Source organism: Nansenia antarctica (genome assembly GCF_963989245.1).
Source record: "Nansenia antarctica genome assembly, chromosome: 2".
NCBI classification, from domain to species: domain Eukaryota; kingdom Metazoa; phylum Chordata; class Actinopteri; order Argentiniformes; family Microstomatidae; genus Nansenia; species Nansenia antarctica.
In genome coordinates, this window is record NC_137675.1 from 12,951,408 (window position 1) to 12,969,362 (window position 17,955).

The 17,955-nt window shown below is 48.0% G+C and overlaps 1 protein-coding gene across 1 annotated transcript in view; it reads right to left on the reverse strand.

The window, feature by feature from the left end:
• Positions 1 to 5,537: 5,537 nt before the first annotated feature.
• LOC308151696 (endonuclease V-like) overlaps positions 5,538 to 17,955 on the reverse strand; it is a 51,844-nt gene continuing 39,426 nt past the window's right edge. Inside the window, exon 9 of the mRNA XM_080524614.1 lies at positions 5,538 to 5,611. The gene's annotated coding sequence lies outside the window, so the exon portion shown is untranslated. The remainder of the gene's footprint in view (positions 5,612 to 17,955) is intronic.

Sequence of the window (17,955 nt, forward strand, 5' to 3'; positions counted from 1 at the left end):
CCCTTGTTCATGACCGTTGTCAAAACAGAGGTACGTTGTCACACAGAAGAAGAACTTAGTAAACATCATCAACGCCACAGAGGTAACGCTCTTCAGCTCCTCCAAACAAGAGAGAAGGAGAGAGGGGGGATCAAGGGAGAGAGAAGGAGGAAGAGGGAAGTCAAGAGAGGGATAGAGAGAAGGAAAGAAAGAGAGAGAGAGAGGGACAGAGGGGGTATCAAAGAGAGGCCAGAGCCAGGTTGCCATGGGACTTCGGAGATGACTCGACAATGACTCCATTCTACACAGACGCATCACTTCAAAACAGCGTATGTGTGTGTGTATGTTTGTTTGTGGGTGTTTGTGTGTGAGAGAGAGAGAAGACTACAATGACTCCATTCTACACAGAGGCATCACTTCAAAACAGAATATGAATGTGTGTGTGTTTGTGTGTGTGTGTGTGTGTGTGTGTGTGTGTGTATGAGAGAGAATTGACTACAATGACTATTCAGAGGTATACCTCACTTCAAACAGAGAGAGATGTTGAAACAAATATGTTCTCCCAGGCATCAGAAAGGAATACGAGATGAAAGAAGGATGCAACAGAAAGAGAGTGGAGAAAGAGAGAGAGAGAGCGTGAGAGAGAGAGAGAAAGAGAGAGAGAGCGAGAGAGAGAGAGAGAGAGAGGGGTGGGGTGAAGGGAATGTCAGGAATGCACCAGAGGCCGTCACAGACTATTTTAGTTATTTCTGATTCCTTTCATTTGTTAATTGTCCACACTTGTGCCTCTGGTTATTTAAGCTGTGTCTTTCTGTGACTCTGTCTTGAGTTTTCACTCACTGTATTACATTTGTGAGAGAGAGAGAGGGGGAGAGAGAGGGAGAGAGAGAGAGAGAGAGAGAGAGAGAGAGAGAGAGAGAGAGAGAGAGAGAGAGAGAGAGAGAGGAGAGAGAGAGAGAGAGAGAGAGAGAGAGAGAGAGAGAGACAGAGAGAGAGAGAGAGAGAGAGAGAGAGAGAGAGAGATCTGCATCCATCAGTGTTGTGAAGAGCACAGACACGCTCCAATTACCCAAGTGTCCCTCAGAAAGGCATCCTAAGCCCTCGGCGCACTGTGGCAATCCCTCAGCTCCTTCTACTTCCCCACCGGTACTACAGCTTCATTAAAACCCTCCCCACTGCCCTAGTTGTTGTTCTCTCTCTCTCTCTCTCTCTCTCTCTCTCTCTCTCTCTCTCTCTCTCTCTCTCTCTCTCTGTGTGTGTGTGTGTGTGTGAGCTGTCTGCTCTCCAGCCCCCTGTCCTTCACCCCTCACCCCTCTCCTCCTCTCCTCCACCTCTCCTATAGAGTTCACTAGGACTAAGACTGACCTTCACACACGCACGCGCACGCAGTTAGAGCCGCAGCCGAAATGCTGTCTGTACGGACGCCGCAAGCATGACAGCCGCAGCAGTTCCGCCACGCACCCGCGGTGCTGAGGTAAACATTGTCGGTGTGTTCCAGGGGTAAGACGTCTGCTGTAAGTCAAGCCTCTCAGAGACAGACAAAGAGAGGGTAACCCCCCCGGCACACACATACACAAGCATACCAAGCATACAAGCACGCACGTCTTATCAAAAATCTTATCATCAAGAAATGAAATGTATGTTCAATTGGATTGACTTGGCCATTCTGCTTTTTGGCCCTGAAAATCTCCCTAGCAGGATGTTTGGGGTCAGTGTCTTACTGTTTGATGAAGAGCCATCCAATGAATTTGGAAGCTTTCTCTTGTACTCAGGCAAGCAGACAAGATGTTTCTGTGCGCATACAAACGTCTATATTCGGCAGTAATATCATCAATAAGACAAGTGAGCCAGTTCTAGTGGCAGCTCTCCATGCCCAAACCATAGCACCCCCTCCACCATGTTTCACAGATGAGGTTGTATGCTGTAAATCTAGGACAGATCTTTTTTTTCTCCAAACCTTCCACTTGCAATCACTCTGGTACATGATCATATATACGTATATCAATATGTGATACATTCTAATGCTTTGATCCTCATGTCGGGATCTGATGTAATGATCAGACTTTTCTTTCAAAAAATGTGAATACATTTCATATAGAGCTAAAAGAAGATAAAATGCTTTCCTCTTTCCAATACTTATGGAGGGCACTGTATATCTATTCTGTCTGTCTGCCTGCCTGCCTGCCCGTGGACACCCCTCTGCCCCTCCCCACCCCTGCCTCTCATCTGTAACCAAAGAGCAGTGATGATTATGGGGGGAGTCTGTAGACTATCCTGGCATGAGAGAATCCGTAATTTTCATATTTCATCTGTTCTGAGAATGCTGATTGCGCCTCCCTTAGAGCTGGGGGACCACATGAAACACTGTTTGAACGTTAAAAACAAGCCAGGAAATATACTCCAATCAACTCCAGGCGGAAGGTGAAACATAACAAAAAATAATGGAGAAGGGGTGGTAGGGGACAGGGCTTTGAAAAGGAATGTTGGATAGTTACAATTGGCAGGGAATAATATTTATGCTTACTTCCATCGTTCTTTCTTCCTGACCTTTCTTCTGTGTATGTGTGTGTGTGTGTGTGTGTGTGTGTGTGTGTGTGTGTGTGTAAGAGTGGGTGAGTGTAAGAGTGGGTGAGTGAACAAGCAGTGACAAGCACCTGTTTTCCTTCCTGGAAATAGGGGATTCGTTCTCTGAGACTCAGTGTCTTGATGTCTTTCTCTTTGACGTCTGTGTCCCGTCCCCCCCCCCCGTCCCCCCACTCCACGGCCACCCTCCTCCTTCTCTCTTACTCATCCCTCTATTTTCTCCATCTCTCCTTCTGAGTCTTGGCTGCTCTCTGGACACTCAGCTGCCAGTCCTGGAGCTTTGCCTTCTCCTTCTCCAAGTGTTCACCCCTCCACAGTCAGCTAGGAGGGTTCGTCTGAGGCTGAAACAGCTTCTGGGCGAGCTGTCAGAACACTGATGAACTGATCTCCTCACCTCTCTCCATTTTCTTGGTTGGAAAGAGAGAACATGAGAGGTGTGAACAATGGAGAACAACCTTGATATTTCTTTTTAGTTTAACAGTTTTATTTTTTTTTCAAATGAGTTAACACACATTCATTTGCAACATATAGTTGAAATGACATTGTATAGATCAGCTGCACTGTCAAAATAATTACATCTATGAAGGGTATCTCCCATCCCCCCTCCTTCCCTGGTCCTCCCAACCCTCCCCCTTTGTCTGTCTTAGTCAACATTTTCACCAGAATGTTTGTCCATTGAGGCATTAACCAAGGACAAGGAGTCAAACCAAGGACACGAACTAACCAAGGAGTACAAAAGAAGTACAAACAATATAAAGAAAAGAACAACAAAAGAGAAGAGTAAATGTCTGATCTGGAGGTATCTGAAAAGGTGGGACTCATAATAATTGAGACAGCTGTGCAAATGATCTAAACTCTACATTTACATTTTGGGCATTTAGCAGACGCCTACATCCAAAGCGACTAACAACAAATAGATTTGTAAGTGAATCATCTATCCATCAGTCATCACAAGAAAAAGTAATCTATGCTTGGGCCAGAGGCCATTGGCAAAGAGGCCATTGTCAAAATGCTAGAAGAAGGATGGGTATGTAGGTTGCGACGAGAAGATACACACAGTGTGGGTAGAGACTGACAGGTAGGTAGTAGGGAGGGAGTGGAGTTGAGGGGAAGGGAGAAGGATATAAAATGATGACCGGAAGAGGGGTAACAGTAAGGTTGGCGGTATGGGAGGATCTGTTGAAGACAAGGTCGAGCTGAGGGTAGCCAGTCTGGTCTGAGGGTAGCCAGTCTGGTCTGAGGGTAGCTGAGGGTAGCCAGTCTGGTCTCCATGTCTTCAAGTGATTTCAATATGTTGAATTGTCCGGTCATGTCTGTCGATGGTCGCTCGGCCATCTTTGAGTTGGGTGGTTAGTTTGGCTCCACTGATAGAAGACTCCACTGATACAAGTCGTATCTTCAGAAGTTCCTCTATGTCTGCCAGGGTTAGTGGCGCATTGCTAGCCACCTGTTGTTCGACTGACATCTGTAGACTGGGGTTGCTTTTTAGAAGATCTCCCCATGTTTATCAGCCTATAGTACAGGTCTGCACAGGTACTGGTAGCAATAAAGCAAATATGTATCGATTTTTAGAAAGGATTTCAACAGAGCTCTCCCGAAATGCAATATACTTTGCATTTAGACAAACTGGAAGGTTGACAGTTGTGTTTGATTGTGGTGCACAGAGATAAATAGTTTACAACTCAATTAATAATGAGAAATGAACACAGTATTGTAGCGACAGCCGTATCCATCAGCTCCTCACGGAGACCTGTGTGATATTTCTGCAAACTGGGTAAACACATTGTGAACACATGATTACGAACGGTAACGTTGCCTATTCAATTGTTCAAAGCTTTAAATAGTTCCCTCATTGACCTACTGTTGGGCGCGTACGATGATCTCACCTGCGCATGATGCTCATAAAGTAGTTTTAACCGTCACACACACACCTCATAAAGTAGTTTTAACCATCACACACACACCTCATAAAGTAGTTTTAACCATCACACACACACCCACACACACACACTCTCCTTTCCCCACCCTCCATCTGGCCTGAGTCCCAGACCACAGCTCTCTGACGTGTGTCTCATTGAGGGCTGTGGTCTCTGTGGACTTGCTGGTGCCCTGACCCCCCCCCCCCCCAGGCCCCCCTCCTGATCAATACTGCCCCCGGTGGCAGGCTCTAATCCTGGCCTCACACCCTGCAGAGTCAGCCCCCCTCTGCCCTTCTGGTCCTCTGACTCACCGCTCCCTGGGTCCCCTAACCCATACCCACTGCCAACACACACACAGGCACAGCAGACACACAGACACAGGCACTCAGATACACATACAGGCCCTCACACACCCACACGCAGAGATGCACACACGACCACACACAAAAAATACACTACAGTGTTACAGAGGGTGACGGAAGTGTGTAGGTCACTCCTCTAGCTATACTACCCCATATGGCAGAAGCCCAGACCAACAGAGAACCACCCCACACACACATATACAGTAGGGCAGCATGGGCAAGGGTCTGCCCATGTCTGAAGTATCCTTCAGGGGAGGCTGGTGGAGGTCGAAATCGGAGGACGGGCTCATTGTAATGCATGGAACGGAATAAGGAACGGGATCAAACACGCATGAGCCCGTCCTCTGATTTCTACCTCCACCAGCCTCCCCTGATGGCTACTGTATGTAGTTTATACTGTACCTATATGTGGGCCTCTGCCACCACTAGAAATGAATGAGAATCTCAATCAGTCCTGGGTACAATGTTGATTTATTTGCATGATAAAAACCATCCCTGAGTAAAAGCCAAGTGACCCTGAAACATAATGAGTACAGTGTATAAAAAGAGCCAGTTTGACCCATATCTCACACACTCACTCACTCACTCACACACACACACACACACGCACGCACGCATGCACGCACGCACACAGACACACACACACACACACACACACACACACACACACACACACACACACACACTTCTTGGACTGCTTCATCGCTGTGTTATGCTGTTCCGTGCCTGCTCCCTTGACCAGACCAGTGTGTGTCCACCTCCTCCAAGCTGTGAAGAGAGACAGAGAGGTCAGCCTTGTTTTAACACAACACACCCGGCATAACACAATATACTTTCATAGTCATAGTCCATTACAATGAGTCCATTACAATGAGCCTCCCCTCTCCACCAGCCTCCCCTCATATCCTCATTTTCTACAGTGCCAGAAATTGTAACCCTCCTCCAACTAATGCTAGCATATTAGCATAGAAGTGACCATAACCTTCCAGGAATTGTATCCCTCCTCCAGCCAATGCTAGCATATTAGCGTCACAGCTATCCTAACCTTGTGCAGCATCTGGTGCTGTCGACAGTCTCCTATGGCCAGTTATCACCGGGCTTACAGTAATATGTCATTTGTTCTCAATAGCCGGCGAGGACACTATTATTGCGTTTCCATTAGCCTAGCAATCTATTACAGAGAGAGAGAGAGGGAGGGAGGCAGAGAGAGAGAACACATGAAAGAGAGGCAGAGACAGAGAGAGAGAGACAGAGAGAGAGAGAGACAGAGAGAGAGAGACAGAGAGAGAGAGAGACAGAGAGAGAGAGACAGAGAGAGAGAGACAGAGAGAGAGAGAGACAGAGAGAGAGAGACAGAGAGAGAGACAGAGAGAGACAGAGAGAGAGAGACAGAGAGAGAGAACACATGAAAGAGAGGCAGAGAGACAGAGAGAGAGAGACAGAGAGAGAGAGACAGAGAGAGAGAGACAGAGAGAGAGAGACAGAGAGAGAGAGACAGAGAGAGAGAGACAGAGAGAGAGAGAGACAGAGAGAGAGAGAGAGAGACAGAGAGAGAGAGACAGAGAGAGAGAGACAGAGAGAGAGAAGAGAGAGAGAGACAGAGAGAGAGAGACAGAGAGAGAGAACACATGAAAGAGAGGCAGAGAGACAGAGAGAGAGAGACAGAGAGAGAGAGACAGAGAGAGAGAACACATGAAAGAGAGGCAGAGAGACAGAGAGAGAGAGACAGAGAGAGAGAGACAGAGAGAGAGAACACATGAAAGAGAGGCAGAGAGACAGAGAGAGAGAGACAGAGAGAGAGAGACAGAGAGAGAGAACACATGAAAGAGAGGCAGAGAGACAGAGAGAGAGAGACAGAGAGAGAGAGACAGAGAGAGAGAACACATGAAAGAGAGGCAGAGAGACAGAGAGAGAGAGACAGAGAGAGAGAGACAGAGAGAGAGAACACATGAAAGAGAGGCAGAGAGACAGAGAGAGAGAGACAGAGAGAGAGAGACAGAGAGAGAGAACACATGAAAGAGAGGCAGAGAGACAGAGAGAGAGAGACAGAGAGAGAGAGACAGAGAGAGAGAACACATGAAAGAGAGGCAGAGAGACAGAGAGAGAGAGACAGAGAGAGAGAGACAGAGAGAGAGAACACATGAAAGAGAGGCAGAGAGACAGAGAGAGAGAGACAGAGAGAGAGAGACAGAGAGAGAGAACACATGAAAGAGAGGCAGAGAGACAGAGAGAGAGAGACAGAGAGAGAGAGACAGAGAGAGAGAACACATGAAAGAGAGGCAGAGAGACAGAGAGAGAGAGACAGAGAGAGAGAGACAGAGAGAGAGAACACATGAAAGAGAGGCAGAGAGACAGAGAGAGAGAGACAGAGAGAGAGAGACAGAGAGAGAGAACACATGAAAGAGAGGCAGAGAGACAGAGAGAGAGAGACAGAGAGAGAGAGACAGAGAGAGAGAACACATGAAAGAGAGGCAGAGAGACAGAGAGAGAGAGACAGAGAGAGAGAGACAGAGAGAGAGAACACATGAAAGAGAGGCAGAGAGACAGAGAGAGAGAGACAGAGAGAGAGAGACAGAGAGAGAGAACACATGAAAGAGAGGCAGAGAGACAGAGAGAGAGAGACAGAGAGAGAGAGACAGAGAGAGAGAACACATGAAAGAGAGGCAGAGAGACAGAGAGAGAGAGACAGAGAGAGAGAGACAGAGAGAGAGAACACATGAAAGAGAGGCAGAGAGACAGAGAGAGAGAGACAGAGAGAGAGAGACAGAGAGAGAGAACACATGAAAGAGAGGCAGAGAGACAGAGAGAGAGAGACAGAGAGAGAGAGACAGAGAGAGAGAACACATGAAAGAGAGGCAGAGAGACAGAGAGAGAGAGACAGAGAGAGAGAGACAGAGAGAGAGAACACATGAAAGAGAGGCAGAGAGACAGAGAGAGAGAGACAGAGAGAGAGAGACAGAGAGAGAGAACACATGAAAGAGAGGCAGAGAGACAGAGAGAGAGAGACAGAGAGAGAGAGACAGAGAGAGAGAACACATGAAAGAGAGGCAGAGAGACAGAGAGAGAGAGACAGAGAGAGAGAGACAGAGAGAGAGAACACATGAAAGAGAGGCAGAGAGACAGAGAGAGAGAGACAGAGAGAGAGAGACAGAGAGAGAGAACACATGAAAGAGAGGCAGAGAGACAGAGAGAGAGAGACAGAGAGAGAGAGACAGAGAGAGAGAACACATGAAAGAGAGGCAGAGAGACAGAGAGAGAGAGACAGAGAGAGAGAGACAGAGAGAGAGAACACATGAAAGAGAGGCAGAGAGACAGAGAGAGAGAGACAGAGAGAGAGAGACAGAGAGAGAGAACACATGAAAGAGAGGCAGAGAGACAGAGAGAGAGAGACAGAGAGAGAGAGACAGAGAGAGAGAACACATGAAAGAGAGGCAGAGAGACAGAGAGAGAGAGACAGAGAGAGAGAGACAGAGAGAGAGAACACATGAAAGAGAGGCAGAGAGACAGAGAGAGAGAGACAGAGAGAGAGAGACAGAGAGAGAGAACACATGAAAGAGAGGCAGAGAGACAGAGAGAGAGAGACAGAGAGAGAGAGACAGAGAGAGAGAACACATGAAAGAGAGGCAGAGAGACAGAGAGAGAGAGACAGAGAGAGAGAGACAGAGAGAGAGAACACATGAAAGAGAGGCAGAGAGACAGAGAGAGAGAGACAGAGAGAGAGAGACAGAGAGAGAGAACACATGAAAGAGAGGCAGAGAGACAGAGAGAGAGAGACAGAGAGAGAGAGACAGAGAGAGAGAACACATGAAAGAGAGGCAGAGAGACAGAGAGAGAGAGACAGAGAGAGAGAGACAGAGAGAGAGAACACATGAAAGAGAGGCAGAGAGACAGAGAGAGAGAGACAGAGAGAGAGAGACAGAGAGAGAGAACACATGAAAGAGAGGCAGAGAGACAGAGAGAGAGAGACAGAGAGAGAGAGACAGAGAGAGAGAACACATGAAAGAGAGGCAGAGAGACAGAGAGAGAGAGACAGAGAGAGAGAGACAGAGAGAGAGAACACATGAAAGAGAGGCAGAGAGACAGAGAGAGAGAGACAGAGAGAGAGAGACAGAGAGAGAGAACACATGAAAGAGAGGCAGAGAGACAGAGAGAGAGAGACAGAGAGAGAGAGACAGAGAGAGAGAACACATGAAAGAGAGGCAGAGAGACAGAGAGAGAGAGACAGAGAGAGAGAGACAGAGAGAGAGAACACATGAAAGAGAGGCAGAGAGACAGAGAGAGAGAGACAGAGAGAGAGAGACAGAGAGAGAGAACACATGAAAGAGAGGCAGAGAGACAGAGAGAGAGAGACAGAGAGAGAGAGACAGAGAGAGAGAACACATGAAAGAGAGGCAGAGAGACAGAGAGAGAGAGACAGAGAGAGAGAGACAGAGAGAGAGAACACATGAAAGAGAGGCAGAGAGACAGAGAGAGAGAGACAGAGAGAGAGAGACAGAGAGAGAGAACACATGAAAGAGAGGCAGAGAGACAGAGAGAGAGAGACAGAGAGAGAGAGACAGAGAGAGAGAACACATGAAAGAGAGGCAGAGAGACAGAGAGAGAGAGACAGAGAGAGAGAGACAGAGAGAGAGAACACATGAAAGAGAGGCAGAGAGACAGAGAGAGAGAGACAGAGAGAGAGAGACAGAGAGAGAGAACACATGAAAGAGAGGCAGAGAGACAGAGAGAGAGAGACAGAGAGAGAGAGACAGAGAGAGAGAACACATGAAAGAGAGGCAGAGAGACAGAGAGAGAGAGACAGAGAGAGAGAGACAGAGAGAGAGAACACATGAAAGAGAGGCAGAGAGACAGAGAGAGAGAGACAGAGAGAGAGAGACAGAGAGAGAGAACACATGAAAGAGAGGCAGAGAGACAGAGAGAGAGAGACAGAGAGAGAGAGACAGAGAGAGAGAACACATGAAAGAGAGGCAGAGAGACAGAGAGAGAGAGACAGAGAGAGAGAGACAGAGAGAGAGAACACATGAAAGAGAGGCAGAGAGACAGAGAGAGAGAGACAGAGAGAGAGAGACAGAGAGAGAGAACACATGAAAGAGAGGCAGAGAGACAGAGAGAGAGAGACAGAGAGAGAGAGACAGAGAGAGAGAACACATGAAAGAGAGGCAGAGAGACAGAGAGAGAGAGACAGAGAGAGAGAGACAGAGAGAGAGAACACATGAAAGAGAGGCAGAGAGACAGAGAGAGAGAGACAGAGAGAGAGAGACAGAGAGAGAGAACACATGAAAGAGAGGCAGAGAGACAGAGAGAGAGAGACAGAGAGAGAGAGACAGAGAGAGAGAACACATGAAAGAGAGGCAGAGAGACAGAGAGAGAGAGACAGAGAGAGAGAGACAGAGAGAGAGAACACATGAAAGAGAGGCAGAGAGACAGAGAGAGAGAGACAGAGAGAGAGAGACAGAGAGAGAGAACACATGAAAGAGAGGCAGAGAGACAGAGAGAGAGAGACAGAGAGAGAGAGACAGAGAGAGAGAACACATGAAAGAGAGGCAGAGAGACAGAGAGAGAGAGACAGAGAGAGAGAGACAGAGAGAGAGAACACATGAAAGAGAGGCAGAGAGACAGAGAGAGAGAGACAGAGAGAGAGAGACAGAGAGAGAGAACACATGAAAGAGAGGCAGAGAGACAGAGAGAGAGAGACAGAGAGAGAGAGACAGAGAGAGAAACACATGAAAAATGAAAAGAGGCAGAGAGACAGAGAGAGAGAGACAGAGAGAGAGAGACAGAGAGAGACACATAGAGAGGAGGCAGAGAGACAGAGAGAGAGAGACAGAGAGAGAGAGACAGAGAGAGAGAACACATGAAAGAGAGGCAGAGAGACAGAGAGAGAGAGACAGGAGAGAGAGAGACAGAGAGAGAGAACACATGAAAGAGAGGCAGAGAGACAGAGAGAGAGAGACAGAGAGAGAGAGACAGAGAGAGAGAACACATGAAAGAGAGGCAGAGAGACAGAGAGAGAGAGACAGAGAGAGAGAGACAGAGAGAGAGAACACATGAAAGAGAGGCAGAGAGACAGAGAGAGAGAGACAGAGAGAGAGAGACAGAGAGAGAGAACACATGAAAGAGAGGCAGAGAGACAGAGAGAGAGAGACAGAGAGAGAGAGACAGAGAGAGAGAACACATGAAAGAGAGGCAGAGAGACAGAGAGAGAGAGACAGAGAGAGAGAGACAGAGAGAGAGAACACATGAAAGAGAGGCAGAGAGACAGAGAGAGAGAGACAGAGAGAGAGAGACAGAGAGAGAGAACACATGAAAGAGAGGCAGAGAGACAGAGAGAGAGAGACAGAGAGAGAGAGACAGAGAGAGAGAACACATGAAAGAGAGGCAGAGAGACAGAGAGAGAGAGACAGAGAGAGAGAGACAGAGAGAGAGAACACATGAAAGAGAGGCAGAGAGACAGAGAGAGAGAGACAGAGAGAGAGAGACAGAGAGAGAGAACACATGAAAGAGAGGCAGAGAGACAGAGAGAGAGACAGAGAGAGAGAGACAGAGAGAGAGAACACATGAAAGAGAGGCAGAGAGACAGAGAGAGAGAGACAGAGAGAGAGAGACAGAGAGAGAGAACACATGAAAGAGAGGCAGAGAGACAGAGAGAGAGAGACAGAGAGAGAGAGACAGAGAGAGAGAACACATGAAAGAGAGGCAGAGAGACAGAGAGAGAGAGACAGAGAGAGAGAGACAGAGAGAGAGAACACATGAAAGAGAGGCAGAGAGACAGAGAGAGAGAGACAGAGAGAGAGAGACAGAGAGAGAGAACACATGAAAGAGAGGCAGAGAGACAGAGAGAGAGAGACAGAGAGAGAGAGACAGAGAGAGAGAACACATGAAAGAGAGGCAGAGAGACAGAGAGAGAGAGACAGAGAGAGAGAGACAGAGAGAGAGAACACATGAAAGAGAGGCAGAGAGACAGAGAGAGAGAGACAGAGAGAGAGAGACAGAGAGAGAGAACACATGAAAGAGAGGCAGAGAGACAGAGAGAGAGAGACAGAGAGAGAGAGACAGAGAGAGAGAACACATGAAAGAGAGGCAGAGAGACAGAGAGAGAGAGACAGAGAGAGAGAGACAGAGAGAGAGAACACATGAAGAGAGGCAGAGAGACAGAGAGAGAGAGACAGAGAGAGAGAGACAGAGAGAGAGAACACATGAAAGAGAGGCAGAGAGACAGAGAGAGAGAGACAGAGAGAGAGAGACAGAGAGAGAGAACACATGAAAGAGAGGCAGAGAGACAGAGAGAGAGAGACAGAGAGAGAGAGACAGAGAGAGAGAACACATGAAAGAGAGGCAGAGAGACAGAGAGAGAGAGACAGAGAGAGAGAGACAGAGAGAGAGAACACATGAAGAGAGGCAGAGAGACAGAGAGAGAGAGACAGAGAGAGAGAGACAGAGAGAGAGAACACATGAAAGAGAGGCAGAGAGACAGAGAGAGAGAGACAGAGAGAGAGAGACAGAGAGAGAGAACACATGAAAGAGAGGCAGAGAGACAGAGAGAGAGAGACAGAGAGAGAGAGACAGAGAGAGAGAACACATGAAAGAGAGGCAGAGAGACAGAGAGAGAGAGACAGAGAGAGAGAGACAGAGAGAGAGAACACATGAAAGAGAGGCAGAGAGACAGAGAGAGAGAGACAGAGAGAGAGAGACAGAGAGAGAGAACACATGAAAGAGAGGCAGAGAGACAGAGAGAGAGAGACAGAGAGAGAGAGACAGAGAGAGAGAACACATGAAAGAGAGGCAGAGAGACAGAGAGAGAGAGACAGAGAGAGAGAGACAGAGAGAGAGAACACATGAAAGAGAGGCAGAGAGACAGAGAGAGAGAGACAGAGAGAGAGAGACAGAGAGAGAGAACACATGAAAGAGAGGCAGAGAGACAGAGAGAGAGAGACAGAGAGAGAGAGACAGAGAGAGAGAACACATGAAAGAGAGGCAGAGAGACAGAGAGAGAGAGACAGAGAGAGAGAGACAGAGAGAGAGAACACATGAAAGAGAGGCAGAGAGACAGAGAGAGAGAGACAGAGAGAGAGAGACAGAGAGAGAGAACACATGAAAGAGAGGCAGAGAGACAGAGAGAGAGAGACAGAGAGAGAGAGACAGAGAGAGAGAACACATGAAAGAGAGGCAGAGAGACAGAGAGAGAGAGACAGAGAGAGAGAGACAGAGAGAGAGAACACATGAAAGAGAGGCAGAGAGACAGAGAGAGAGAGACAGAGAGAGAGAGACAGAGAGAGAGAACACATGAAAGAGAGGCAGAGAGACAGAGAGAGAGAGACAGAGAGAGAGAGACAGAGAGAGAGAACACATGAAAGAGAGGCAGAGAGACAGAGAGAGAGAGACAGAGAGAGAGAGACAGAGAGAGAGAACACATGAAAGAGAGGCAGAGAGACAGAGAGAGAGAGACAGAGAGAGAGAGACAGAGAGAGAGAACACATGAAAGAGAGGCAGAGAGACAGAGAGAGAGAGACAGAGAGAGAGAGACAGAGAGAGAGAACACATGAAAGAGAGGCAGAGAGACAGAGAGAGAGAGACAGAGAGAGAGAGACAGAGAGAGAGAACACATGAAAGAGAGGCAGAGAGACAGAGAGAGAGAGACAGAGAGAGAGAGACAGAGAGAGAGAACACATGAAAGAGAGGCAGAGAGACAGAGAGAGAGAGACAGAGAGAGAGAGACAGAGAGAGAGAACACATGAAAGAGAGGCAGAGAGACAGAGAGAGAGAGACAGAGAGAGAGAGACAGAGAGAGAGAACACATGAAAGAGAGGCAGAGAGACAGAGAGAGAGAGACAGAGAGAGAGAGACAGAGAGAGAGAACACATGAAAGAGAGGCAGAGAGACAGAGAGAGAGAGACAGAGAGAGAGAGACAGAGAGAGAGAACACATGAAAGAGAGGCAGAGAGACAGAGAGAGAGAGACAGAGAGAGAGAGACAGAGAGAGAGAACACATGAAAGAGAGGCAGAGAGACAGAGAGAGAGAGACAGAGAGAGAGAGACAGAGAGAGAGAACACATGAAAGAGAGGCAGAGAGACAGAGAGAGAGAGACAGAGAGAGAGAGACAGAGAGAGAGAACACATGAAAGAGAGGCAGAGAGACAGAGAGAGAGAGACAGAGAGAGAGAGACAGAGAGAGAGAACACATGAAAGAGAGGCAGAGAGACAGAGAGAGAGAGACAGAGAGAGAGAGACAGAGAGAGAGAACACATGAAAGAGAGGCAGAGAGACAGAGAGAGAGAGACAGAGAGAGAGAGACAGAGAGAGAGAACACATGAAAGAGAGGCAGAGAGACAGAGAGAGAGAGACAGAGAGAGAGAGACAGAGAGAGAGAACACATGAAAGAGAGGCAGAGAGACAGAGAGAGAGAGACAGAGAGAGAGAGACAGAGAGAGAGAACACATGAAAGAGAGGCAGAGAGACAGAGAGAGAGAGACAGAGAGAGAGAGACAGAGAGAGAGAACACATGAAAGAGAGGCAGAGAGACAGAGAGAGAGAGACAGAGAGAGAGAGACAGAGAGAGAGAACACATGAAAGAGAGGCAGAGAGACAGAGAGAGAGAGACAGAGAGAGAGAGACAGAGAGAGAGAACACATGAAAGAGAGGCAGAGAGACAGAGAGAGAGAGACAGAGAGAGAGAGACAGAGAGAGAGAACACATGAAAGAGAGGCAGAGAGACAGAGAGAGAGAGACAGAGAGAGAGAGACAGAGAGAGAGAACACATGAAAGAGAGGCAGAGAGACAGAGAGAGAGAGACAGAGAGAGAGAGACAGAGAGAGAGAACACATGAAAGAGAGGCAGAGAGACAGAGAGAGAGAGACAGAGAGAGAGAGACAGAGAGAGAGAACACATGAAAGAGAGGCAGAGAGACAGAGAGAGAGAGACAGAGAGAGAGAGACAGAGAGAGAGAACACATGAAAGAGAGGCAGAGAGACAGAGAGAGAGAGACAGAGAGAGAGAGACAGAGAGAGAGAACACATGAAAGAGAGGCAGAGAGACAGAGAGAGAGAGACAGAGAGAGAGAGACAGAGAGAGAGAACACATGAAAGAGAGGCAGAGAGACAGAGAGAGAGAGACAGAGAGAGAGAGACAGAGAGAGAGAACACATGAAAGAGAGGCAGAGAGACAGAGAGAGAGAGACAGAGAGAGAGAGACAGAGAGAGAGAACACATGAAAGAGAGGCAGAGAGACAGAGAGAGAGAGACAGAGAGAGAGAGACAGAGAGAGAGAACACATGAAAGAGAGGCAGAGAGACAGAGAGAGAGAGACAGAGAGAGAGAGACAGAGAGAGAGAACACATGAAAGAGAGGCAGAGAGACAGAGAGAGAGAGACAGAGAGAGAGAGACAGAGAGAGAGAACACATGAAAGAGAGGCAGAGAGACAGAGAGAGAGAGACAGAGAGAGAGAGACAGAGAGAGAGAACACATGAAAGAGAGGCAGAGAGACAGAGAGAGAGAGACAGAGAGAGAGAGACAGAGAGAGAGAACACATGAAAGAGAGGCAGAGAGACAGAGAGAGAGAGACAGAGAGAGAGAGACAGAGAGAGAGAACACATGAAAGAGAGGCAGAGAGACAGAGAGAGAGAGACAGAGAGAGAGAGACAGAGAGAGAGAACACATGAAAGAGAGGCAGAGAGACAGAGAGAGAGAGACAGAGAGAGAGAGACAGAGAGAGAGAACACATGAAAGAGAGGCAGAGAGACAGAGAGAGAGAGACAGAGAGAGAGAGACAGAGAGAGAGAACACATGAAAGAGAGGCAGAGAGACAGAGAGAGAGAGACAGAGAGAGAGAGACAGAGAGAGAGAACACATGAAAGAGAGGCAGAGAGACAGAGAGAGAGAGACAGAGAGAGAGAGACAGAGAGAGAGAACACATGAAAGAGAGGCAGAGAGACAGAGAGAGAGAGACAGAGAGAGAGAGACAGAGAGAGAGAACACATGAAAGAGAGGCAGAGAGACAGAGAGAGAGAGACAGAGAGAGAGAGACAGAGAGAGAGAACACATGAAAGAGAGGCAGAGAGACAGAGAGAGAGAGACAGAGAGAGAGAGACAGAGAGAGAGAACACATGAAAGAGAGGCAGAGAGACAGAGAGAGAGAGACAGAGAGAGAGAGACAGAGAGAGAGAACACATGAAAGAGAGGCAGAGAGACAGAGAGAGAGAGACAGAGAGAGAGAGACAGAGAGAGAGAACACATGAAAGAGAGGCAGAGAGACAGAGAGAGAGAGACAGAGAGAGAGAGACAGAGAGAGAGAACACATGAAAGAGAGGCAGAGAGACAGAGAGAGAGAGACAGAGAGAGAGAGACAGAGAGAGAGAACACATGAAAGAGAGGCAGAGAGACAGAGAGAGAGAGACAGAGAGAGAGAGACAGAGAGAGAGAACACATGAAAGAGAGGCAGAGAGACAGAGAGAGAGAGACAGAGAGAGAGAGACAGAGAGAGAGAACACATGAAAGAGAGGCAGAGAGACAGAGAGAGAGAGACAGAGAGAGAGAGACAGAGAGAGAGAACACATGAAAGAGAGGCAGAGAGACAGAGAGAGAGAGACAGAGAGAGAGAGACAGAGAGAGAGAACACATGAAAGAGAGGCAGAGAGACAGAGAGAGAGAGACAGAGAGAGAGAGACAGAGAGAGAGAACACATGAAAGAGAGGCAGAGAGACAGAGAGAGAGAGACAGAGAGAGAGAGACAGAGAGAGAGAACACATGAAAGAGAGGCAGAGAGACAGAGAGAGAGAGACAGAGAGAGAGAGACAGAGAGAGAGAACACATGAAAGAGAGGCAGAGAGACAGAGAGAGAGAGACAGAGAGAGAGAGACAGAGAGAGAGAACACATGAAAGAGAGGCAGAGAGACAGAGAGAGAGAGACAGAGAGAGAGAGACAGAGAGAGAGAACACATGAAAGAGAGGCAGAGAGACAGAGAGAGAGAGACAGAGAGAGAGAGACAGAGAGAGAGAACACATGAAAGAGAGGCAGAGAGACAGAGAGAGAGAGACAGAGAGAGAGAGACAGAGAGAGAACAGAGAACAGGAGACAGAGAGAGAGACAGAGAGAGAGACAGAGAGAGAGAACACAGGAGAGAGAGAGAGACAGAGAGAGAGAGACAGAGAGAGAGAACACATGAAAGAGAGGCAGAGAGACAGAGAGAGAGAGACAGAGAGAGAGAGACAGAGAGAGAGAACACATGAAAGAGAGGCAGAGAGACAGAGAGAGAGAGACAGAGAGAGAGGAACAGAGAGAGAGAACACATGAAAGAGAGGCAGAGAGACAGAGAGAGAGAGACAGAGAGAGAGAGACAGAGAGAGAGAACACATGAAAGAGAGGCAGAGAGACAGAGAGAGAGAGACAGAGAGAGAGAGACAGAGAGAGAGAACACATGAAAGAGAGGCAGAGAGACAGAGAGAGAGAGACAGAGAGAGAGAGACAGAGAGAGAGAACACATGAAAGAGAGGCAGAGAGACAGAGAGAGAGAGACAGAGAGAGAGAGACAGAGAGAGAGAACACATGAAAGAGAGGCAGAGAGACAGAGAGAGAGAGACAGAGAGAGAGAGACAGAGAGAGAGAACACATGAAAGAGAGGCAGAGAGACAGAGAGAGAGAGACAGAGAGAGAGAGACAGAGAGAGAGAACACATGAAAGAGAGGCAGAGAGACAGAGAGAGAGAGACAGAGAGAGAGAGACAGAGAGAGAGAACACATGAAAGAGAGGCAGAGAGACAGAGAGAGAGAGACAGAGAGAGAGAGACAGAGAGAGAGAACACATGAAAGAGAGGCAGAGAGACAGAGAGAGAGAGACAGAGAGAGAGAGACAGAGAGAGAGAACACATGAAAGAGAGGCAGAGAGACAGAGAGAGAGAGACAGAGAGAGAGAGACAGAGAGAGAGAACACATGAAAGAGAGGCAGAGAGACAGAGAGAGAGAGACAGAGAGAGAGAGACAGAGAGAGAGAACACATGAAAGAGAGGCAGAGAGACAGAGAGAGAGAGACAGAGAGAGAGAGACAGAGAGAGAGAACACATGAAAGAGAGGCAGAGAGACAGAGAGAGAGAGACAGAGAGAGAGAGACAGAGAGAGAGAAC